The 26,767-nt window shown below is 39.5% G+C and overlaps 1 long non-coding RNA gene across 1 annotated transcript in view; it reads left to right on the top strand.

Annotated features, from left to right (window-relative positions):
* The window catches only part of LOC149749539 (uncharacterized), a 33,935-nt gene extending 23,599 nt beyond the window's left edge, over positions 1–10,336 (top strand). Inside the window, exon 3 of the long non-coding RNA XR_016392635.1 lies at positions 3,932–10,336. This is a non-coding gene — a long non-coding RNA (uncharacterized LOC149749539). The remainder of the gene's footprint in view (positions 1–3,931) is intronic.
* Positions 10,337–26,767: the final 16,431 nt, after the last annotated feature.

Genomic DNA, 26,767 nt, shown 5'->3' with positions numbered 1-26,767 from the left:
AGAGCTGCCATCTCAAACACATAAGTGTCCCTAATTTCTTTTACAAAGTGTAACATATAGGACTTAACTCTAAGAAGAAGGCTAATTAGAAAAATTAAGCGCTCTGTAAGTTCATTCAGCATGTGAAATGACTAAAAATACAATTCATGAACTGTCACTATTTCCTACACTATCCATGTTATTTTTCTCCATTGTTTTAGTGAGGTATAATTTTATATTTAGCAAAATTCCTCCTTTTTTTAGTGTTCAGTTCTGCAAATTTTGGCTAACACATGCAATTTATAACAACCACCCGATCAAGATATAGAATAATGCTATCACCCCCTAAAGTCCTATATCATGTATGTTTTATGACTTTCTACAATTACCTAAAATGTGTTGACAAACCATGAAATCCAGTAACAGAAGTTAAGCTATGTGTGCATATGCTAAATATGTAAATAATTTCCCTAAGTGGTGTGGAGCTATGTCTGTCAGACTCTGTAACTCTTACCATTATTCCAGGGTACACATGGTTGAGGTCTGGAGCTATAAAGCTAAGGAATACCCTAACCTATAGAGAGAGAACTAAGAAAGACCCTTTGTCAGGAAAGTGGAACCTGCTGCAGGTGGACTCCAGCTCCCTGGCTATAAGGAAATAATATATTGCTCTTCTTTTCTTTGACAACAACACAAACCCTTCATCAATAATTTTTGACTTAGCCCAGTGTGAGATTTTTCTCCCCTGTATGAATACTGCTCTTAGATTTACAGGAGAAATCTATTACAGAACAGAATTTACAGAACTGTGCTGTACTTGTAGAAATGCTTAATTCCACAATTCTATGATTCTAGCTGCAACTTGGCCATAAAGTAAGGGATGTGAATTTTATCAATGAGCAAGCTATCCTGGACTGAAACCCCACAGAGGAAGAAGGGATGATTAATCGGACAAGTAAGAATTTGCTGCTTCTGGCATCCTCCAACTGTGTGTAGAGCAAGCATCATTATATTTTAACATGCTGGGAACACTCGCCTTGATTGAACGTTAGTCAATAAAAATTCCCTTTTAAAGGGATGATGCTGTGGGGTCCGCTCTTGTTTCCTGAATCTGCAGTGACACGCTGAGAGTTCAAAGAAAAGCATACCGCACAATACTTAATAAAGTGCTAATAAAGTAGCCAAGAGGCACCGTCCCTTGTCCATTAAAAATACAGTAAATTTTTCTGAAAGTTAGATTTAATGTCATTTTTTCCTCCTTGGAACCATAGATTACATAAATATTTCCATTAGATCCAAGATAGAGTTACATGATAACAATGATGAAATGAAAATTATAGTTATCCATTGGATATCAGAAGAAAAAGGAGATAGAAATTTATAGTGAAAGTAAAACTCAAAGGAATTCAATTCCATTTGCAATTAAAGCACACACTTAAGTATGAAGTTATGCAGACTTAGCTGATGAGCTGAGCTAATTTATAGGTATTTAATTAACTCCACAGGGTAGAGTCCCCTGTTGTTGCTTTGTGAATGTAATATTTATATTGATAATTATAAAACTAATTTAAAATATTAAAGGAGACCACCTACGTGAATGCAGTAAAGCCCAATCTCTCTCAGACTCCAGATGGTCCATATCAGATTGTGAAAATTGACCCAATATTCATTGGGAACTTTACTTGGGACTTCAGTGGTAGGGGAACAGGACGAAAAGAGAGAAAAGGAATATAGAGCAAGATTCCTTCCTTTTGTTTTCTTTGGGTGGAGGAATCTAGAGTATCCTGTTTTCTTTTTACCATCTTGGCTGAAAGTAACATAGTGCCAACAACATGAAATAACATCTCCTGTAAAAGACATAGACTGCTGACAAACCAGTCAACTCCTCAATTAGAATTAATTCAATGTAACTTTTTTTTTTTTTTTTTTTTTTACTTCTCTTGCATTTCTCCTACTTCCTATACAGGCACATTTTTTCAAAGTTAAAAGCCATCACATGACTGTTTACTCCTTTCTCTTTAAGAACTGACTCTAGAGTTGGTTCAAGGATCAGCCCACACAAGCGACAGAACTGAAGGATTATGATGGATATGTTTCTGTTCTCCCAACAGCAGGGAACAATGTTACTGAGTTTAGTGAGCAGAACTCTCCTGAAAAAAAAAATCCATTAAACTCAACCTTCTTAGAGGAAGTAATGGCAATGTAAAAAGTGGTATTATTTAGTTGACAATATTTACTGAGCACTTGACGCACAGTGTCTGTACAATTTTCTCTAAGCTTCATACTGCCTGTCTTTGAAGAGGAGAATGGAAAGTATTATTTTCTAAATTGTCTTGGGTTAAAACTCTGATTGATTACAAAATATTAGAGAAATTGTTAGTAGAGCAAATATGCTTTTAAAAGAATGAAAACTTTATTCACTACTCATAAGTGTATACTTAAAATCCAATACTAAGGACTTCCTTGGTTGTCCAGTGATTAAGACTTCGCCTTCCAATGCAGGAGGTGTGGGTTCGATCCCTGGTTGGGGAGGTAGGATCCCACATGCCTTGTGGCCAAAAAGCCAAAACATAAAACAGAAGTAATACTGTAACAAATGCAATAAAGACCTTAAAAATGGTACACATCAGAAAAAAAAAAACTTAAAAAAAGAATCCAACACTATATCTATTACTGTACATCATATTTAAGTAGCTCTCTCTGTCCTCTGCTTCTGTCTTCCTATCTCCTTCCCTGACTCTGATGCTCCTGTACTCCTGCCTCCCTCTTGTAAGGACCCTCATAATTCCATTGAGCCCACTCAGATAAATCAAGGTAATCTCCTCATCTCAAGGTCCTTAACATATTTACATCTGCAAAGTCCCTTTTGCCATATAAGGTAGTACACACACAGGTTTCAGGGATTAGGATGTGGATAACCTCGCGGGAGCCATTAGTCTGTCTACCCGATATGCCAGTTGCTAAGCTTTTTCCTTGGTGACAAACCCACTTTTCTATTTCGCCGATTTGAGATAATGGACTTTACACACGATATTTCTGCTTTAGTAGCTGGTTCTCTGTTAGGTTATGCCAATGGGGGGCATTAAAAGATATCGGAAGGCAAGAAGAAGAAGGGACTGAATTCTTTCTGTACAGCTTGATGCTCTTACTGGCATTGCTCCAGCAATGGTCCTTACAGGGAGCAGCAGATGGTGAGGATCACAGCCTTTTTCCACGTTTCCAGAATGGCCACACTTTCAGAATCAGTCTCATTACCCTCAGACTACCCACAGAGGCTGGGCAATGGACCTCTTCATAGATTCAAATCTCAACTCATCAGAGCCACTGCTCCAAGCATCTGGGCTCCCTGATAACCTCAAATTATTTTCTTTGTTTCTCCAACCCTAGAGATGACAGTACTTCTTGCAATAATTACTACAGTGTTCATTTTTAGACTTTTCAGTTCTCCAACATCTGTTTAACCATTTCCCTACATTAAAATCTCTTGTTTGGAATACCCAGTACACTTTTGGTTCCCCGACATATTTGCACTGTGATCAGTTTTTCAAATCTCCTAACAAATGGGTATGAAATTAAAGAGTGATAATAGCCTTTGAAGAAATGAATAGGAATAGCTGTGAGGGAAGACAAATGATATCAAGCCTGTCTGATGCTGGCTGTTTTGTAGGAAACATTATGGTATGGAAAGAAAAATCTATCTTCCCAACAAAATCATTTCACAGGATTATAAGGTTAAATTTTTCTTCTTAATGTGAAGCAACAAAAACCCAAAAGACATTCACACTGGTTTTGATTTTTTTTTTTTGGAAACAGAAAAATCATTTAAAGGAATAAGATACTGGCTTACTCGAAAATCTTAATCCATCTTAAAGTTAAAAATATGCAAAAAATGGTTTAGTTTGGCCAGATTTAATTCAATATTTATGTTTTGTTTTTTTTTTTTTTTTTTCAGTACACGGGCCTCTCACCACTGTGGCCTCTCCCGTTGCGGAGCACGGGCACCGGACGCGCAGGCTCAGCGGCCATGGCTCACGGGCCCAGCCGCTCCACGGCATGTGGGATCTTCCCGGACCGGGGCACGAACCCACGTCCCCTGCATCGGCAGGCGGACTCTCAACTATGTAATGTTTAATACCAGTAGTTTAATAGTCCATCTCAGTGAAGATCTTAATAAAATTTCATAGGCACATGTGTGCGTGTGCACACGTGTATGAGAGAGAGAGGGGGAGATTTATGTCATAAAACCTTACAGTCTTCAAATAAGCTGCCAACAGAAGCAATCCATCTGAATTTCTAGATGTGTGTGCTATAGTAAAACCACACTCACAATTTATGACCTCATTTGTTACATGTTTGAATATCCTTTCGATTACACTCTTGCCAGAGAGTAAATGCACTCGACATAAAATAGTAATGTTTCAATCATGGAAATGTGATCTTAATCCTGTTTAAGTCTGCTTTTTATACTCTGACATTAATTAGCAACCCAGAGCCCCTTCTAAACCTCCACACCCAGTCTTTGAAGAGGTTATTCATCAGATAGGAATGATGTTTGTTTAGGAGTGCACTTCTCTTAATGGACTTAATATAATTATTTTACAAATGTCCAGATCCTGACCACAATCCCCTTCTTCCCCACCCCCTTGCTCACCCTCAGTGGTCTGTAGAGCTCTTTAAGGTCATCAAGACACTGGGAGGAGGTGATGTGATATCAGTCTACCAGAAGTCAAAACAATCAAGTGTACATGCAATAAAAAGACAACACCTTGGGGGTTGGGTAGAAGGAGTTTGCAACCTACAGCAAGTCACACTGAAAGTTACCATATATCTAAAGATGGGTTACATGAACAATGGAGTTTAAAGGGAAAAATATTTCCTGGAAGGAAAAACTGAAGTGATGTGTGTGTTTGTGTGTGCGTGTGTGTGTGTGTGTGGTGTAGAAGGTGGATAATATTCTTGCATTCCAATCTGATGTCTAGCGCTAGTAGTAAGAAGCCCAGGGACTGTAATAGAGGTTCAGATGTATAGATTCTTTCCTACTGGCTGCTGAGTGAGTCATTGCCCATCCTTCTGCTGTACCCTCCTTCTTAAAGCACAGAGCCTCAGGGTTAACAGAGAGCTCTCCTTACCCTGAGAAAGGCTTGTTTACTGAGAACTTAATGGGCTCTTATGATAAAATTAGTTATGCCATTGTCCAATACGTTGACCCACCATAGAAATTATTTTAACAGTCTGAATTATTGTGCAATATAAGAGATTCAAATATATGCTAGTTAGAAAAGAGAAATTCTATGAAAAAATAGTAATTTTAACTTGAAAATATAGAAGTAAGAACAAGAATTGTCCTTGGAGTTTAAATTCTGGAGGAATAATATCAAACTTAAAGATATCTGGATTAAAAGGAGGAATCAAATGACAGAAGAGCAAAACCCATTAGAAATTAAATTTAACTTTATAAACCAGATTCATGATTCAAATTTATGGGCAAAGGTCTAACTGGCAACCTTTGTGCTGGGCCCAGACTCCAATAAGTCCTTCACCTTAATGTCACAGGACAGTGAGCATGGGAAAAGTGGAATTATTGGAATAACATATATTAAGGGATATAAAAAGGCTATGGTTGTGGAGAGAAGATCTGAGGATACTTAGTACATCAGCAGAAGAAAGACGTAGAATATGGCTACAGTGAGCCAAATGACAAATCAGTTTGAATGGATATATATTTATTCATTGGAACCTTTGCATTTCTCTGATGACTCAACTGAAAGTTCAAACCTAAAGAGGGGTCCTTGGGCATTAATGGGTTAATGCATCTTAATCCTCATGTGAGGATCTAATAGAATCATATACATAATGTGTTGCTTATCCCTGTGCCTACAGTATGTACTAACGACCCAGCAACTGTACCTAATATTATTACTGTGCCTGCCCTCTTCTCTGGGAGTGATTTTCAGGGAATAGATGGTAGGGAGTCTGAGTCACTGAGAGAAATGTGGCTTATTAATTTTTCTTTTTTTTTTTCGGTACGTGGGCCTCGTTGCGGAGCACAGGCTCCGGACGCGCAGGCTCAGCGGCCATGGCTCACGGGCCCAGCCGCTCCGCGGCATGTGGGATCCTCCCGTACCGGGGCACGAACTACTGCACCACCAGGGAATCCCTAATTTCTCTTTTAATCATTGTCAGATGAAGATGTATTTTCCAACACTATTTTTAAAAATTTTTAAATTATTTTTTAAATGTTATTTTTCATTATCTTTTGGCCTGGCTTATGTCCCTGGGGATTAAACAAAAATCTACCACTTGGGTGTAATTTCTATTGAAATGATATACACTGCAAAAATAGTTAAATGAAAAAAGAAAAAAATCAAACCTCACTAATATAGACAAAACATCTGAATAATTGAATAAATCACCCCGTTTTCATCTGGTGTTGTATTAGAGGGTAGCTTTAGGCACAACTACGCAATAGAAAGTGAAGTGAAGAGGAACAAGCTAATTAGTATTGTCAAATAAACAAGAGTCTAGATGTGCCAATTTTGGTATCTTCATCCAAATTAATCAGTCAAATTTTCTACAGTAATTGTATTAACTGGATAATTTCCAAATTTCATCTAACTTTTGTTTTTGTTTCTCTTCTTAGCTTTCCCTACTTTCAGCCCATGATGGTTTCTGCTTTTCTTCTCCTTCTTTGTTCATTGCTTGCAGAATAGATTATACAGACTTGTCTATAGCCTAATCTTCAAATGGTTAATACTTATCAGTGACGGATACTTAAAATCATCCTTTGTTAGTCTGAAACCATTTTTCCATGTGACCAATTAGCTGACCTGCCAATATTTGCTTCACGTGGCATCTGTCTGCATAATTTTTAAATTGTTTATATTTCAATTACTCCTATAACTATTAACTTCAGCAAATGTCCTACCATCAAATCAAACCACTAAATACATTACAGGTGAAAATGTGTTTATTTCATATTACCTTACTATCGTTTCCAACAGCTATTTTGTATAGTTTATTTTAAAATCATTTTTAACTAGGTGAAGGCCTCCCAATCCCCTTTAGAGCCATTGTAATAAACTTTAGTCAGTTCAAACCCATTCTTTTCAAATGCTGAATTTTCCAAATCCTGGGTTTCTTAGGCATAAGCCAGGAGCCACATCTCAGCTTTTTAAAATATTGGTGAAACAAAATAAGAAAGGCATGAATAATCATAATGGATGTATTCTTTTTAATCTCACTAATCAATTTAATAATGAGGAATAATGAGTAATATCTTATGGAAAATTATACAAACAATTGTCATGTATGAAGAATTTAAGTTTTATAACTACAAAGAGTATAAGATTATGCTGGATAATAATTTCTGTGCTATAAATAATTTTAACTAGAAAGTAACTTACTTCCCTGTTATTAGCCAGCGCATACTGGGACATTCTTCCTTAACAGCCTGCAGGTGGCCACATTACTTAGCCATAACTTTATTTATTTATTTTTATTGAAGTATAGTTGATTTACAATGTTGTGTTAGTTTCTGGTATACAGCAAAGTGATTCAGTTGTATATATACTCTTTTTCATACTTTTTTCCATTATAGTTTATTACAAGATACTGAATATACTTCCCTGTGCTATACAGTAAAACCTTGTTGTTTATTTTATATATAGTAGTTTACATCTGATAATCCCAAACTCCTAATTTATCCTTCCTCCATCTTTCTTTCCTCTTAGGTAACCATACATTTGTTTTCTATGTCTATGAGTCTGTTTCTGTTTTGTAAATAAGTTCATTTGTATCATTTTTTAGATTCCACATATAAGTGATATCATATGATATTTGTGTTTCTCTGTCTGACTTACTTCACTTGTATGATAATCTCTAGGTCCACCCACGTTGCTGCAAATGGCATTCTTTCTTTTTTATGAATGAGTGATATTCCATTGTATATGAGTACAACATCTTCTTTATCCATTCATCTGTTGATGGACATTTAGGTTGCTTCCATGTCTTGGCTATTGTAAATAGTGCTGCTATGAACACTGAGGCGCATGTATCTTTTTGAATTAGAGTTTTTTCCAGATATATGCCCAGGAGTGTGGTAACTCTATTTTTAGTTTTTTAAGGAACATCCATACTGTTTTCCACGGTAGCTGTGCCAATTTACATTCCCACCAACAATACAGGAGGGTTCCCTTTTCTCTACACCCTCTTCAGCATTTATTATTTGTAGACTTTTTGATGATGGCCATTCTGACTGGTGTGAGGTGATACCTCATTGTAGTCTTTATTTATATTTCTCTAATAATTAACGATGTTCAGCATATTTTCATGTGCCTTTTGGCCATCTGTATGTCTTCTTTGTAGAAATGTCTATTTAGGTCTTCTGCCCATTTTTTATTGGGTTATTTAGTTAGTTAGTTATTTTGTTATTGAGTTGTATAGCTGTTTTTTTTTTGTTTTTTTTTTTTTGCGGTATGCGGGCCTCTCACTGTTGTGGCTTCTCCCGTTGCGGAGCACAGGCTCTGGATGCGCAGGCTCAGCGGCCATGGCTCACAGGCCCAGCCGCTCCGCGGCATGTGGGATCTTACCGGACCGGGGCACGAACCCGCGTCCCCTGCATCGGCAGACGGACTGTCAACCACTGCGCCACCATGGAAGCCCTATAGCTGTTTTTATATTTTGAAAATTAATTCCTTGTCGGTCACATTGTTTGCAAATATTTTCTTCCAGTCCCTAGGTTGTCTGTTCGTTTCATTTATGATTTCCTTTGCTGTGCAAAAGCTTATAAGCTTGATTAGGTCCCATTTGTTTATTTTTGTTTTTATTTCAATTGTCTTCAGAGACTGACCTAAGAAAACATTGCTATGATTTCAGAGAATGTTTCACCTATGTTCTCTTCTAAGAGTTTTATGGTGCCATGTCTTATATTTAAGTCTTTAAGCCATTTTGAGTTTATTTTTTGTATATGGTGTGAGGGAGTGTTCTAACTTCATTGATTTACATATGGCTGTCCTGCTTTCCCAGTACAACTTGCTGAAGAGACTGTCTTTTCTCTATAGTATATTCATTATATATTCAATCAAATGTGTGTTCCCTTTGGTAGCTCAGCTGGTAAAGCGAAGGACTGTAGATGCCTGTCTGTGGCCATCCTTGGGTCACTGGTTTGATTCTGGCTCAAAGGAGAGAGGTTTTAAATTTATCGGTGGAACAGAATAGAGAACCCACACAGCACCGGTCAATTAATCTTTGACAAAGGAGGCAGGAATATACAATGGAGGGCTTCCCTGGTGGCGCAGTGGTTGAGAAGCTACCTGCTAATGCAGGGGACACGGGCTCGAGCCCTGGTCTGGGAGGATCCCACATGCCGCAGAGCAACTAGGCCCGTGAGCCACAACTACTGAGCCTGCACGTCTGGAGCCTGTGCTCCGCAACAAGAGAGGCTGCGATAGTGAGAGGCCCGCGCACCGCGATGAAGAGTGGCCCCCGCTTGCCACAACTAGAGAAAGCCCTCGCACAGAAATGAAGACCCAACAGAGCAAAAATAAATAAATAAATTACTAAACTCCTACCCCCAACATCTTAAAAAAAAAAAAGAATATACAATGGAGCCATAACTTTTAATATTGCATTTTTGAATTTCCACACAAAATCAAAATTAGTCTTGTGACTCTTTGTGTCTGCAAACCAGTATTATTTACTTTGAGAACTGGGCCATTTTTCAGTGTCCTGACCACATAGGTTTTCTGCCAAGTCCATTAATTTGGAGGCTGCATGCTTACTAATTTTTCTATTTTAGGAAGGTAGCACTATAATTTCTCATTCCCCAGTGATATTTATGTGTGGGTGTCCTCTTGGATTATATTTCTTTAGCTCCTATTCTCTTCCATGTGCTTTACAAATTAGAATCACTCAGCCTGGGAAATAAGGCATTTAGGCATTTGCAGTCTCCTTCCAGAAATTTTTATCAGTTGTTATGTGACTTATTATAGATTTTGGCATTCATCTCTTCCAGGTCCACAATTGTCTTTGCTGGGCCAGGAAGGCTGCTCCTTAGCCATTTTGTATTAATGATAATTTGTCCTTATTTTATGTAGTGTAAATTTTGTAACACTTTCTCCAGTGCTTGTAAAGTCATGTTTATTTACAAGCTCTGTATATAAGCTTTCAAAGATACTCTGACTCCATACATAGCCATTTAGCACTCAGTGCAAATATTAGATAATTATTAAATAGAAAGAGTTCTTATATCTTAGAATTATGTTATTTCTCAATAGTAGCTGTAAAAGTCTTTATATGTATTTGCAGAGACATCTGAAAGTGTTCTTAGTATTTTTGTCAAATGGTATTTTCAAACTATATGTAATAATTAAATGAAATTATATTATTATTATTATTATTATTTTTTTTTTTTTTTTTTTGCGGTACGCGGGCCTCACTGTTGTGGCCTCTCCCGTTGCGGAGCACAGGCTCAGTGGCCATGGCTCACGGGCCCAGCCGCCCCGCGGCATGTGGGATCTTCCAGGTCAGGGGCATGAACCCGTGTCCCCTGCATCAGCAGGCGGACTCTCAACCACTGCGCCACCAGGGAACCCCCGAAATTATATTATTGTATTGCCTCTATGGGAAGGTAAAAAAATATGTCTTATATAAATGTGGTACATAATAAAATAATTTAGTAGTCATTTGGGTTACTTTGTGTGTAGTGGACAAAATGAGGCCTAGGTCTTAGGCTTGACTTTTTTATTAGAGATATATGCATTTTCTTTAGCTTTTTCAAAATAAAAGACTAACATTTTGATAAAAAAATACACAAACTTCAATCATTTAAAAAGATAAAGTCTTTAGACTATAAAGAATAAATGCAGTGATTACAGCACATATAGTTTCAAGGAAATTAATTCTCTCTTCAACAGTGTATTCACATAGTAATTATACAACCAGAGGGTGTGGTTACCTTTAACTTAAGGTAGTCTATGTTTGTAAAGTTTTAATTTTACTTTTTACAATTTCCCTACAAGTTGTATAAACAAATACATATATATATTTCCCTACATACAACTTGAGTTAAATAACAGAATTTAAAGCATCCAATTTATATTGTATCTAGGCTACTAATCAGTGAGTTGAGAAAAATCTCAGTTAATTCGTTCATTAATTGGTGACTTTTAAAATCTGAATTGAGTGGTTGATTGACTATATTAGATAATAACATATCAAAATATTATGGATTAAATATTATCACATATGGAATTTACTTAAAATCATTCAATTTGAAGGAGCAGTGTGTAAAAATAAAAGCTGTCCATTAGCAGATAATTATTGAGTCTGAGGGATGAGTATGTGAAGGTTTATTAATTGTTCTCTCCAATTTTGCAAGTGTGTGAAATTTTTTATGATGAAATGTTTTAAAAGAAACCAAGTGAGAAGATAGCTGTGGCTGTAAACTACCAAAAAATGTTTGTTATTTACCACCAGAACAGTATAGTCACAGGTTTACAACAGCTAGCCATCATAAACATACACTCAGAGCAAATGATGCATCTGTTCATGTTCAGCACTAAAGTTACGGACAGCTACTCTGAGCGAATGTAGTTTATGGCTTAGATGCAGGATCCCCTAAATTTATGCATTGACTAAGACAAATGCAGGATTTGGACAAAGGTGTAGTCTTAAATGATGCTAGAATGGTAGTCAGAAAGATGAATAAGCACAAATAGTCATTGTATCTAATTCTTTGTTTTTCTGTGCTGAGCATTGCTCAAAGCTCCCTGAACAGTCAGATATTTGTCCTGCCTCACACACTGTGTCCAGATTTCTGACACTATCTTCCACAGCTGATCTGCAGTTCTAGGGCTACGGCTAGACTGAGAGCTCATTATTTGACTTTTCTTCTCAGAATCTCTTTCTCTAAGGTGTTAGTGGTGTACCACAGCATTATCTTTGCCTGTCAGACAGCCCTAGTTACAGATGATTGCCTTTGGGGTTTGCAAGAAGAGACTGAAAAGAAATGCAAATTGAGTGAGTTATTCTGCAACAAGGATTATCATTGTTTCTGTGTACCTTGGGAAGTATTTGAGAATGGCAGGACACAAATGGTTTTTCAGGGCATAACTGTGCATGAACACTCATGAGGTGGCACATGCAGGTGTATCATTTGCTTTATTGCGCCAATCTGTTCATGCCATAAAATGTAAGTGAAAATCTTATTGATGGGGTGTACATATCAAAGTTGCCAATGACATTTATCATTTGCAAAGGTCTACAAGGCTAGGACTCTTGGAGCTCCAGAAAACTTAGGTTGGGCTGTGTCCTTCTACTTATTGGTGGGAAAGAGAAAAATAGCCCCTGACATCTAGGATTTCTGGTATTATCAGCCAGGCCTTGGTGTTCATCTGTTGAACATAAACACATGGAACATCAACATTATACAAGGTCACCCCAAGACCTTGAGCAACAACAACAAAAAACAACATAAGCCCTCTGTAATCATGGCTGAAAATGGACAAAACATCAGTATTGTCCATGCCACAAAAATGATCTTATATACCCCACTCTAATGAGTGACTCCTGCTTCTTTACTTCTTATAGCTCTAGCGTTAGTATAGTCTCTCCTCCTTCTAGATAAGATTTATGAAGATATTCATTGAATTACCCCTTATACCACTTCCTAACAGCATCCAAATCAGAGCAAAGCCCCACTTCCTTAAATCCTCCCCAAATCACAAAACATAAGGGCAAATCCTATAATAATGTCTTGCTAACATCTTCTTACTGATATGGCCCAGGGTTCCCATGATTTGCATTCTCTTTTGCTACAAAAAGTGATAAATCCAATTTGTATAATTTCAGGTGTGTTTCTGGCGATCACTGGCTGGAGGATAAACTAGTACTAAAGGGTTACAATGGGAGCCTTATAATTGATAAAACAAGTATGATTCTTCTGTCCAATTGAGTCATTAGTTTTTAAAATTGTGACAAAATACACATAACATAAAATTTACCATCTTATTTTTAAGTGTACAGTTCAGTGACACTGAATAATGTTTACATTATTGTACAACTACTACCACTATCTATCCATCTCCAGAATTTTTATGATCCTAAACTGAAACTCTGCATCAATTAAAATGTCATTCTTCACTCTCCCAACCCTTCATAACACTGTTCTATTTTCTGTCCTTACGAATTTGATTATTTTAGGTACTTTACATAAGTGGAATCATAGAATATTTGTCCTTTTATGTCTGGCTCATTTCATTTAGCACAATGTTTTCAGAGTTTATCCATGTTGTAGCAGTTATCAGAATTTCCTTCCTTTTTAAGGCTGAATAATATTCCATTGTATGATTATACCACATTATATTTATCCATTTTTCTGTCAATAGATATTTGGGTTGTTTCCACCTTTTTGCCATTGTGAATAATGAGCACTGGTATAATTATGGTCAGAGGTTTTTTTTGTTTTTTTTTTGTTTTTTTTTTTTGCTGTACGCGGGCCTCTAACTGTTGTGGCCTCTCTCGCTGCAGAGCATAGGCTCCGGACGCGCAGCCCCAGCGGCCATGGCCCACGGGCCCAGCCGCTCAGCGGCACATGGGATCCTCCCAGACCGGGGCATGAACCTATGTCCCCTGCATCGGCAGGCGGACTCTCAACCACTGCGCCACCAGGGAAGCCCTGGTCATAATTTTTTTAGCAATGAGAAGTAGAATAGTTCCAGGATTTTTCTGATTCTACAAGTAAACCTAAAACATTTTCCTTCTTCCTTCCCTGGCTAACCTCCACCCACAGGAATCCTCATGCTCTGAGAAATCAAACAGTTTGCTAGTGATGACCTCTGGAAATCTGGAAGAGTACACCATGTTATTTCCAAGTGTGATCACTGACTTTACCAAAATAGCAATAGGATGGAAAGAATTAGAAGAGCCAGTATAGACAGGCAAAACAATTCTAAAACAATTTTTCTTTCAAAATATATTTTCAAAATTAAGTTATAAGTTGTTTGCTACATAGTGAAGTACTAAAAATCAAGCATGCTAAAGGAGGGCTTTTGACATTGAGGTGAGAGATACAGCCAAGTCATTTATTTATTCAGACATTAAGCTATCATTTGCCACTTTCTGCCTGAAACATAAACTCAGTGAGTTCAGGGACTTGTGCTCTATCTTCCCTCTCTAGGACAGAGCACATAATAGACACTCAATAAATACTTATGAAATAAGTAAATGAATGATAATAATGAGTCCTTATTATGTCTTAGGCACTGTGAGAGGCATGACTGGGTATCAAATATCACCATCACTGTCCACATAATGCTTTAAGGCTAACTAGGGAATTAGAAACACACTACAAGACAGCTATAAACAAACTGTAATGGGTGTTCAGAAAAAGGAAAAATTACTTCTGCTTATGAATAGTGACAGAAGTTGCAAAGATGAATTAGAATGGAAAGGATTTTTACAGGTGAAAGCATGAAAGTATATTCCATGTGGAGTTAATAGCATGAGCAAGGCCTGGTGGTTGCAAGAAGCATAAGGATGAACTATAGTTTATAGAGCTTCCATTCTGTTCAATAAACTTTAAAGTCTCACTTGACTTAAGCTTCATAGCACCTTCGGTTTTCCTAACCCTCAGGAGGGAATAATCATTCTTCATGCTTCAGTTAAGGAAATCAAAAAACACATAATAGTTAACTGGGGAAACCTGAATTTGAATCCAGGCCTTCAGATTCCATAGCTTATGATTCCGACCACTAGATTGTATTTAGTGAGTATTAATTAGCTTAGTTTGGACTTGTATATAAGATGTAGATGTAGAGGAAGAGAGAGGGGTACAACCAAAAACTCTGCAGGGTTAAAATGGTGGAGGGAAGTGGAAGTTGTCACTTTTTTCTACTTTGAATTTAAGTGTAAAAAGCATTTTTATATGCTTAAAATACAATAATTCCATCTTATGATGTAAGATCTGGGTAGAGGTTGCAGAGAATGATCAGAAAGCATTGATTATTAGTAGTTAGTTTTTACAAAGATTCTTTATTCCCCTTTTGTATGCGTTTTCTTTAAGTTTGACTATAATACATATTTATGAACACCATGTTTTTTAATGATTTGGCTGAGTTGTTTTAAACAGAGCTCCTCTTTAAAAATATTATTCAGCTGAAATGTGTTCTAAAGTTTTCTGAGCTATAATATAAGAATCCTTGTTTTTCGGAACATAATTCAACATCAATTTAATTGAAAAAATAAAAAATATATAAAAAATAAAAGTATATATCTCCAACAATTGAGAAATATTATGAACTAATGAAAGAAAACATGTAGTAAAGAGCCATGTATTTTTGAGTGGAGGAGGATATGAAGTAAGGAAATGTTCCAAATGAGTAGAATGTTTATAAACTGTGTATAGTGTCATTTTCATCGAGAGCTGAGGATTACATGAGTAAGTTTTAATAGGAGCAGGAAACCACTGCAATAAGTCCTTCTCCTCTTTCCATTTATGCTTAAAATTTTTTTTAAGGATAAGTTTTTTTAAGTTTTTCTCAACAGCACAATTAAAAATCATTAGTATTTTTTCATCTCTGTTGTAATGATAAAAATGTTGATCCATACCTTGAATTCTCTGAATAGAGTAAAACAACTAAATATTTTCATTCCTCCTCCTGCTATTGCCAGCAGCTATATGTTAAGAAATAATCATAAAGGAAACAGAAAGGTAGAATAATAGTGTGATGGTTAATTTTATGTGTCAACTTGGCTAGGCTATGATACCCAATAGTTTTGTCAAACACTAGTCTAGATGTTGCTGTGAGGGTGTTTGTGGATGTGATTAGCATATGTAATTATGTGACTTTGAATAAAGCAGATATTACTTTCTATAATGTGGGTGGGTCTCATCCAATCAGTTGAAGGTCTTAAGAGCAGAGACTGAGGTTTCCCGAAGAAGAATTTTGTTTCAAGGCTGCAACACAGAAATCCTACCTGGGTTCCCAGCCTGCTGGCCTGCCTTTCAGATTTGCCTGCTCTCATGATTATATGAGCCAATTTCTTAAAATAAATCTCTCTATATGTCTATATTTATATCCATATTTCTGTGTCTCTGGGAGACCCTGACTAATACAGTGGGCAAACTAAAGCCCAGAGAAATTATATGATTTTTCTAATATCATTTAGTAAATGGTGACCAAGCTATAATAGAAAGATGGGGAAACCGGGTCATAAATTGCCTAAAATATTGATTATAATTCTGGGAAAGAAATTCATAAACTATCCACTTTCAGCACCGTCCTTTTTAGTGGCTCGCATGCAGAGAAATGTAAAGTTTCATGAAAAACCAATACAGTAAAAAATCTGAAGTTCAAAGCAGATAAAACAGGGGAGGGATTGTTTGCTGGTTTACCAAAAGATAAAGTGTACTATTCTTTAGAGAGGCATATTTCCTCAACATTTAAGGTGGTTTCATTTTTTAAAAATGCTTTGTAAACTTTCAGGGACACATAGGTTCAACACAATTGAACAGGGCATGTTTTTAAAGTGCATCTTACTAAAAAACAAAATCCCAAGATTCAATAATTATTTCATCCTCTTGAAAATGAATATTTTATAAAGATAGAAGTGACAAAGAGAGATAATACACATTGTTATCTTAATAAACATAGGTCTCACATTTTGTCTGATGCTGTGCTGATAACAAAGCTCTTTCATTACACTCTTTTCCGGAAGCTTCACCACAAATCTCTGAGTTACTCTCACCATTTTAAGATGGAGACAACCAGGGCTGACAGAGACTAGAAGACTTGCCTAAATGACTCAGAGACAGAGCAGCCAATTCCCAGATCTGAGCTCTCCTCATTGCCCTGCAATGATGCCCACAGAGCACCAGCATTAGCCAGAGGGTGGTTTGTAGGTCTCTTGACCAACAATCCTATAGTGAGCTGAATTCTCACCCTAATCAAAAGGATATGTGGGGCTTCCCTGGTGGCGCAGTGGTTGGGAGTCCGCCTGCCGATGCAGTGGATACGGGTTCGTGCCCCGGTCCGGGAGGATCCCGCGTGCCGCGGAGCAGCTGGGCCTGTGAGCCGTGGCCGCTGGGCCTGCGCGTCCGGAGCCTGTGCTCCGCAACGGGAGAGGCCACGGCAGTGAGAGGCCCGCGTACTACAAAAAAAAAAAAAGGATATGTGAGTTCTACTGTGCTAACAGGAATATTAAGATTTACCTTGGGAAAAAAAATCCCAGTACATCCTTTCTCATTCTTAAATATAACCCTACCATGCTCTTTTGCAATTATGAATTGATTCTATGGGAGAACAGAAAGTTTGATCACATGGATAAGGTATTCTCTCTCCTCTCTCCACCTTTCCCACAGTGCTCCCTATTTGGAGTGAATATTCTTTGAGTTCTGCATCCTTGTACAATAAGCAGGCTTTAGCTGTGGTTGTTTTTAAAAAATGCTATATGGTTTACTGAATTGAAAAAAAAATCCCCATATTTTACAGCTCTCTCTCCTACCTTGGGTTTCATTTTCCCAACTTAACAGCATTTACTTTAGGAAAAGGATTTTACATCACTGGCGCAAAGAACAGAGGCACCTTTATTGCATCTACATTCACTGGGCTGCAAAGACCCTGCACATTTTCAGTCCGTTGCTTATCATTCCTATTCAGGCCATCCCTGGACTCATCACATTTGTGAGATTTGATTTTTCTCCTCTTTCTCATCTGAGAGCAGGTGGACCAAGACAGTTCTTTGGAGGCTCGACAAGTGATTTCTCTTGAGAGAGGCACACCTCTCTAGTCTGCCAAGGAATGAAAATTCAGACAATCACATAGATCATTTTGAATGCTGCCAAGTAAATTCCACCAAATGCTACTGGCAATAATTACAACATGTCACTGGGAAATGTGGTGATTTTCTTCTGGCATCAGGCTTCAGCCTTGTCCTGGGTGCCACGAAAATGACACAGAGAGGACATAAACAGCTTTCTCCATAGATATAGCATACAGTTCTCATAATCAGGGAAATGAAGGGGTTGATGTGCTTCCTTACCTTGAAATGTCTAGAACAGGGTGCCAGGGATTAAGTAGGAACCACCTGGAACTTACTGTTCTTTGCTGACAGCACACTTGTCAACTTCTCCAAAAATGAGGCAAAGTGGTGAAGAAAGACCACCATTTTGTTATAAGCAGGGCTCTAGGTCCCGACTGAGGAAAGAAAATAACCTGTTGTAGCTTACAAAAAGAAAAGCTCTTCTGTAAGAATGGAAAGTCCTGAAAGCCAGTATGAGAGTCAGCTCCCCAGGAGGTGATAGCATCCCAAAGTCTACTAGGATTTTAGGGTCAGCCACAAGATTGTCTTTTATACAAGCAGGGCTAGGAAGTCTCATCAGAGGACCGTGCAAGGTCATGGGCAAAGCAGCTGTGTGACCCAAGTTAAAAAAAGAAAAAGGAAAAAAATATACAGTAAGAAGCCAAGGAACGCTGCAGAAATGGCGAGAAAAGACAGAGACGCATAGGAGGGATAAGACAGGAGGAGGGAGTCGGGGAGGGCGGGGAGAGAGGAGAAAGCTGAGCGCGGACGTCAGGAACAAAAGCTCCAGCGGAGTCTGGCGGAGGCACTAAGGGAGCATGGGGTGTTTTGAATAATTATTAAAATTAGCATGTGTCTGCGCCATCCTGTGGGTGTGGCGCGCAGCGGAGTGTAAACTCTAGCGGGGCTGGAGCAAACATTCGATTAGCGGCAGCAGCCTGCCAGCCTGCCCGAGGAGCGTGAGGACCAGCGCGCGGCACAGCGACCGCACGATGGCCTCGTCTCAAGGGAAGAACGAGCTGAAATTCGCCGACTGGATGGCCACTCTGCCCGAGAGCATCCACAGCATCCCCCTCACCAATTTAGCCATCCCAGGTAGGCGCGCTGAGGCTGCCGACGGGGCGCTCGGCGTCCGCTCCACCTGCCCCGCCCTGCTTTATCTGCCACGAAGTGGTAACTTGCCACGATGCCCGCGGGAGGGAAACTCGTCTCCAGGGGTGGGTCTCGGCCAGGAGAGTGCGTACCTGGGAGCCTCCGGGCTCCTGGCGTTTTCCAAACGTCTGGGGACCGCGGCGCGGGGAGTCAAGGTGACTGATTTCCCATGGGTTTTTGAAGCAGGTTGTGTGAGAGGGCTGGGGCAGGGGAAAGGCTTGGCTCCAGGACGGCCCCTCGTGCCCCCCTGCCACGTTTTCCCCGAAGACTTGGGGCTGGGGGCGATTTCTGGGGCTGTGGGGTGATAGTGACCGGCGAGAGCGAGCTGCTGTCCTAAGGGCTCGGCTCCGGCCCGTGGACCTCCCACTCCATCCCTGTCACGGAATCAAGCGGATCTGGTGGATTTCTCTGTTAGAACCTTACCCGAGTCATTAATATTCGTCCCTAGTCTCCTTTAAAGAGACAAAGCGCTTCCCGAAGAGTGATGAAAGTTCAGGGACCCGCGGCGGCGGCGTGATCGCTGCCCTTGACCGGGAGCTGAAGGGGGAGAGGAGAGGAGGGAGCAGTTTCCTGATCTGCGTGGACATAGAGGGCCTGGCCGGGTGGCCGCCGTCTGGATTTTGGTCCAAGGGCTGTTAGCAGCCTACAGCGCGCGGGTCAGGAAAGCAAACCCTCGTGGACCGTGCATTTGTTGTTCGGGACAGAAGCTGGGCAGGGGAACCTGCGTGAGCTGCGGTGGAGGGGTGGGATTAATAGGCAAATCTTAGGGAAAAGATGATTGCGGCGGTGTCCGGACAGGCTAGCAGGACGGAAGCCTGGGCAAAGCGAGGAAGAGACTGGAGGCATCCAGAGGCTTCAGCATAGCGCGCACGACTGGGACCAGAGGACGAGGCAGGTTTTTGGGACGGCAGCGCAGCAGACCCTAGTTCGGATGTGCAGGAGGGAGGGTCGTTTCAGGACGGTGTACCACGGTGGCAGCTGGGGACACAGCCATACTTCGTTGACTTTTCGCTTGGGCTGAGGGTGCAGGTGCCTGACCCTTCCAGGACTCAGCTTAGAGGGCAAAATACCCTGCCCCAAGCTGTGCCGTGTTATCAGGTTCAACCTTCTGGCCTGCCTTCTCTAGATCTGCCCTATCCGGCGCCCCCTCTCAGCCACTGGGGGAAATCATACTTAAAAAAAAAAAGAGGAAAAGATGGGTTTTCTTGAAAATCCCAAGAGTCTCTAACCAGTAGCCCTGGAATTGATCAGTAACTCAAATCAATGGTCGTTCATCAAGTGGATGTTTGGTGGTTATTATAGGCACAGGCTACACTCTGAGAGCCAACCCTGGAAGGGGAGGGTTCATCTACTTTTGTCCTTCTTCAAGAGGTAGTTTCCCAAGAGCCCAGGTGTCTCCAAGGACAAGAACAAGACAGCTTCTCCACTCTGCACTTACCCTGCTCCCTGGGTGAGCCTGGGGATCGCTCTTTTGAAGGAGACCATAGAAAGCACAGAACTTTGTTGGGAAAATTCCACTCTCACTTCCACAGGCATTCCTATCTTCTTTCCTTCCTTCCTTTTTATTTTTTGGTTTTTAGAAGGTTACTTTTACATGGTCTCACCTGAGAATTTGTGTTCACATAAAAGGTAAGAAGGGCAAGGACTCTGTTGCCAGCCTCCTGATAGGTGACTTTCCAGAGACACAGGGAGGTTAAAAGCGCAAGTTCACACTGCAAGTTCTGAGGGATGGTATGATACTATGTCTGAACCTAACTTACTTTTTTATAATACTTCACTTTTCAAAGCCCTAGTATGTAACCCAGATCACATAATCCTTCCCCAAACCTTGTGAAGCAGTCGATGCTGATAAGTATTAACTCCATTTCACAGATGTGAAAATTGCACCTCAGTGAAGGGAAATGACCTACAATCAGTTCAGTGATATAACCCTTAAAATGGTCCTTAGGAAAAAATCTCCTAGGAATTTTGGAGGGAAATGCTTTGGGGTTTGTATCTGGATGATTCAGCAACAACAAGTACTAATCAGGGTGAGAGGACAAGGGAATAGGCATTAGCAGGAACAGGATGAATTTTCTTTCCACAGGACAAAGTGAAAACCTGAGGTCAGAGGCTTTGATATTCTGATAGTCCTACAGCAGAGACATACTGATGATGGCATTGGATGCAGTGGGAATTTCCACTGCTTTCCCAACTCCTCTTAGTTTTATACTCAAAGTGGATCCCCTGCAAAGCCTTCCATTCTCACCCTCAATACTTCTGAGAAAAAATAAACCCCTATTTCACCAATCTACACGCCTGAATTTCTCCATGATTCTGTAATGTACATTTGGCAGATCCGCACATATAAATCCAGGTTTAAAAATGGGCTTGGTACCTTTCCGCATTACTCAACTTGTGAGAATTTTTGGAGGAAAAAAGACGTTCAAACTTCGATAGTCAGGGAAGACTAATTGGAGACTATTAAACACTAATGGAATAATTGCCTTAAAATCATGCTAATAGCTTCCTGGCTGCTGCTTGTTTACTTGGCCAGTTGCTACAGCTTGAATTAAGTAATTATCTCCACCATTTAAAACCACTCCTGATGTACCACACAAGTGTTTTTCTGTAGAAGGGAACGGCTGCTCGGTCATCCTCAAAGCTTCAGGTTTTCTTAGGTGGAGCAACTGGAGAGAGAAGAGCTGTCTAATTATGAAGCCATCCACCTGGGGCAGCTGATCTGGATCACCCAGAGCTAGTGCAAAGAACAATCTGCAGGTGTGTGATATTCCCCACCAGGTGTGCAGTTCTGGCATCTTTAAATGTTTCTCAAGTGTCTGCATCTTGATTGCTTTCATAACCAAATTTCTCAGTGGCTGTTTTGCATTGAAATGGCCTCATGATTTGGTATTGACTGGCCTAAGGAATTAAATTAGTAATCGGTATTAGTAGTTTTACTTTCACTTTATTTTTCAAAGGAATGGTAGTGTTGTAACACACTGACAGTTATTCGGATTTCGGTCTCATTTGTCTTTTCTTCCTATCTCTGATGACACCAAGCTAAGTTTTCATTCATACATGTTTGCTTAACAATATCCTGGCATTTTGGTTTATGAATAATGTGTCCTGTCACCACAAACAGTTGAGAGAGGATAAACAGGGATGGAAGCAGGGAGACAAAGTATCAAATTCAGGTGAGGTCTGATGAATTTCTGGCATCTTTGAAGCCGAGTTCTAACTCTATAATCAGAGTGCTGCCAGAACCATTGTAAAAAGATCCATCATGGGAGCAAGCAAGCTATTGCTTGTAATTTGTTGGTGATCTGGATCTATGACAGGGAGTCATTCTGTCCAAAATCTAAAAGATCAGGAAGGGTTTTTACTCCATGGGAGGGGTCCGTTATGCATTTTCTGATATGTGATGAAAGTCTTCTTCACATAATACAGTAAATTGACCATGTAATAATGAAAGATTGGCTAAAATGTTGTGGGACTAGAATCTCAGAAAGAGTGTATGTTTCCTTGGTGTCAGAGTTGATTACTGAGTTGACCACCAGTTGGCCTTCGAGCTGGACCCGGGCAGAGTTTGCTTACCCCATCCCCTGTCTTTGGAATGTACTTTCTGCCCACTGTTCACACAGTGGGAACCATTTTCAAGGATGCAGCCTTGAGAGAGCAATGTGTTACTGAGACCATCTGGACAGTGTAAGTGGCTGAACCTCTTTAAGGCCTCTATATAAACTTTTAAGATTCTGGCGGGTAGGTGCGGAGATCCAGTCATCTTGCAGCTGCCTTAAAACAAGCTTCTTAGGTAAGTTCCCTGCTTATTAAACTTGCCACCTACCAATCTGGAAGTGATATGCCTTTCTTTGGTCTCTCCCTTGCCAGTTTTCAAATCAAAACTTGAACAGGAATTGTTAATTGTACTTTAGATAAGGGACACAGAAATGCTTTAGAAATCGATCACTGTTCTTGTAGATTTTGTACACTCTTCCAGAAAATGCTAACACCAATGAAAAAGAACCGTCTTACTTAGGGAAACTAGATGTTTATATAGCTCCGGTTTCTGTGTTCTTGTGTTGGCTTTTATTAGTTTTAAATTTCTTCCCTCACAGTGATCTCTTCTTGTTGTTCCTGGAGCCAACTATCTTCCTTTTCCTTATAATTTACTATTTCTATTTTGATTAGGATGAGACAATCTACAGAGCAAATCTGGGACTGGGTCTAATTGTACAAGTTTCTTTTAAAACACAGGGCATTCTTTTTCATCATTTTAGTTCTGATAGTGATATGGAAGTTAATTTTTCAAAGCAATCAAAAAACAACAAAATTGTTTAGAATGACTATCTTTCTTGTGTTGCCTTTCCAATTCCCAGTTTTGTTTTTGATTTTGCTAAAAAGAAAAAAATTGAATATCTGGAACATAATTTATCGTACTGGGGCTCTTTCTTGATGAATTGAACGGAATCACCAACTATTACTAATCAATATAAAATGACACTTCCGTCATTTTACAATTTACAGAGTGTTTTCTCATGAACACACATGCTTTTCACACGTTCTATCAATAGTGTCCTCAGGCCTTGCTACTCAACGTTGATCCAGGGACCAGCGGCATCAGCATACATGGGTGCTTGATAGAAATGCAGCGTCTTGGACCCCAGCCCTCAGGCCGATTTAATCACAGTCTGCATTTTAACAAGGTCCCCGGGTGATTTATATACCCATTTAGTTTGAGAAACACTGCTTAGGGTATCTCTAAGAGGAACCTTTATGTAAGTGGCAGAACCAAATTTAAATATACATCTTTGACTAAGTTCTTTCTAATGGACCATGCAGTCTATCTGTGAGTGTTAAAATTTACAATCAGGCTTAGATCCAGAGCCCCCATATCTGACTCAAGGCTAATGGCCCAGGTTGGGAACATTTCTGATAACTGACATTACAGTTCAATAAAATCACAATAAAAGTGATTTAATTGCTACCTAAGTGTTCAAATTAGGTCACTGTGATAAATGTAAAATCTTCCCCCTCATTTCCTTAAAGTCCTGATGCTCATTGATACCAGCCGTCAACAGCACTTAAAATCAGACCATCTGGTGATGCTACTGGTCACTAATGACAATTTAGGAGACACTCCATATTGGTTTCTTGTCCATTTAATCCCACTTTTTTGTGCGTGTTACAGGACCAGCTACTTTTGTTATATTTATAGGTCACAGATTTGTTCACCTTATCTATAAACTAAAACTTTTCAATATTGCTCTGAAGTAATAGTGGCATCATAACTGCAAACTGTAGTAATAATCAGCATCAGAAAGATCTCAGACACAAAGGTCAACAGTAACTTGAGTTTTGATGGAAAGAAGATCAATCTTCGTATTTGCAAACCATACCTCATTTATTTAAATCACGGTTTATATGGAATAGAAACATGCATAAATGTGGTTATAACTCACTTGCTTGAATTTTAGTTATTTTAGCATAATCAGTGTGCTAAAAGAGTTAAAATTTTAAAAAGAACCTTCAAGTTGTTAAAATAGATACGTTTATATGTTAAGGCTCACACACTTTACTCATATGAAGATTTCTCATATCATTACTTAGTTTCTTGTATCCTATTTAATTCCAACCCTACCTAATGAAAATAGAAAGAATAAGTTACAAAGAGGAGGAGTAAAACTGTTGAGTGACATACATCAGCAATAAAAATAGGAAATATTTATGAGGAAAGACTAATAAATGAGGATACAGGGACACAAAATGTAATGGTCCCTAAACTCTATCAGCCCCAAAGTAAAATCGGAGTCATGTTCATTGTCAGTTTTGACCGCTCTCAAGTACCTCCTTCATGGACTTCCAAATAGTTCTAGAGGGCTTCCCTGATGGCGCAGCGGTTAAGAATCAGCCTGCCAATGCAGGGGATACGGGTTTGAACACTGGTCCGGGAAGATCCCACATGCCGCGGAGCAACTAAGCCCGTGGGCCACTCTTTAGAACGACTGCTCTTTAGAACGACTAATGAGCCCGCACACCACAATGACTGAAGTCCTTGTGCCTAGAGCCTGTGCTCCACAGCAAGAAAAGCCACTGCAATGAGAAACCCACGCACCGCAATAAAGAGCAGACCCTCTCACCGCAACTAGAGAAAGCCAATGAGCAGCAATGAAGACGCAACGTGGCCATAAATAAATAAATAAATAAATAAATAAATAAAATAATTTAAAAACCCCAAATAGTTCCAGAAATCTCTGGAAAAATTCTTAAATATGTTTTATGAACCGATTTTGTGGGCTAACACACATAGTATCAGCAATTTTCCTTCTTTCCTGTTTTGGGGGAACCTATGGGAAGTTGTCATGTTTGCTGCTTTGACATGTAGAGGAACTGTACTTCCATAGTTTTATACCCAAAACACCACTGCTGCTGGCAGACCCACCAGGGCTTGTGCTAAGTCTGCAGAGGCCCAACACTGAGGATGTTAATGAGTAACAAGGGCCTTGGATTCCACTATGGTCAAAGGCTCTCAGAACTGGGTTTCCCCCATTGTGGAAGGTGCTGATGCCAGTTCTACTGCTTACGCTGTCACTGCTTAAGCCATGAGTGCCAACACTGCCAGATCCTTTCAGTCCTTTTGCTTTTTGTGTGGATGCCAACAAAAGAGCTCTTTGAATTTATGTTGATTCTTTTGGTGTTGCCACCTTGCCCTAGGACTCAGGTATGAGGGCCGGACAGAGGACAATAGGTTTTATTCTGTACTCTGCATCATTCTCAATGTTCATTCACTCTCTGCATGCACATGTGCATGTGCGTGTGTGTGTGTGCATGCCCATAGGTGTATCAACTTTCTCTTAAGATAACTGCTTTTCCAAGAAGCTTCTTGATATTTCCATTAAGTAGACCTCTGGTGCTACCTAATTAATCATTCCTCCAGACAGGCCCAGAGTAGGAACAGAAGCTGGGGTCCATACTGTTCCCAGTGAACAGCCTGGGACAATGTAAATAGAGCCAAATAATCTGATAGACCTAAGGTAGTTATTAACACCTTCATTGCTTTAAAGCACATTAATAGAGTAATTGATGTGTTCTGAGCCTTCAAGAGAAGGTTAAATCTCATACACACATATGCACACATTTTAACTATTGTTGGTTAAAGGGGTCAGCTCTGTTAATCTGGAAATTTTACCTATTACCACCGATGAGGTTTATCCATAACCATTACCCATGGGCACTCAAGGAACTTCTAGGTACAATCATGGAATTTGTTATCCTCAAGAAGCTTATAGATTCTCTTAGTTCTCTTTCTCTGTGTAGGGTTAGGATCAGTCTCAGAAGATTGGGGACCAGAAAATTATAAAAATCATATATTCTAGAAGGCAGGGGAAAGTGAGAGAGAAAATTACCATGGTTCAAATGAAATTCGGCAACCAGAAGCTTTCTACAGCACCATATGCTTTTATTATGCTCTATTAAGAGAGGAAAATGGGTCAGAAGGAGACAGTTAAACATGCTTGAGAAGCTGCCAGGATTAGTCACCTCTGGAGATCAGGTACTGAAATGGATGGTCCATTGATTTGTTAGATGTGCTCTTGTTATGTTCCTATATTTCATTATAGATCCTGGGAGTGGACAACTCTTACACCACTCTATCTTAAATGTCAGCTAATGTTACGTTTCACATAGAAGAATTCTTCTTGTGAATTAATTTTTATGAAGCAGCCATGTTTATCCTTGGTCAACATTATAAATGATGGTTGTGTTCCTTGATTCACTTGGAGAATTGTTCTTCATGAAGGTAAGTGGACTCTGATGAATGAATGACAATCTTAGTTGCCTTGTAGGCTTCCCTGGAGGT

Source organism: Delphinapterus leucas, chromosome 3 (genome assembly GCF_059928025.1).
Source record: "Delphinapterus leucas isolate spDelLeu-1000000601 "Yukka" chromosome 3, BTC_Dleu_Yukka2, whole genome shotgun sequence".
Lineage (NCBI taxonomy): Eukaryota > Metazoa > Chordata > Mammalia > Artiodactyla > Monodontidae > Delphinapterus > Delphinapterus leucas.
This window is presented reverse-complemented; position numbering and strand designations above follow the sequence as displayed.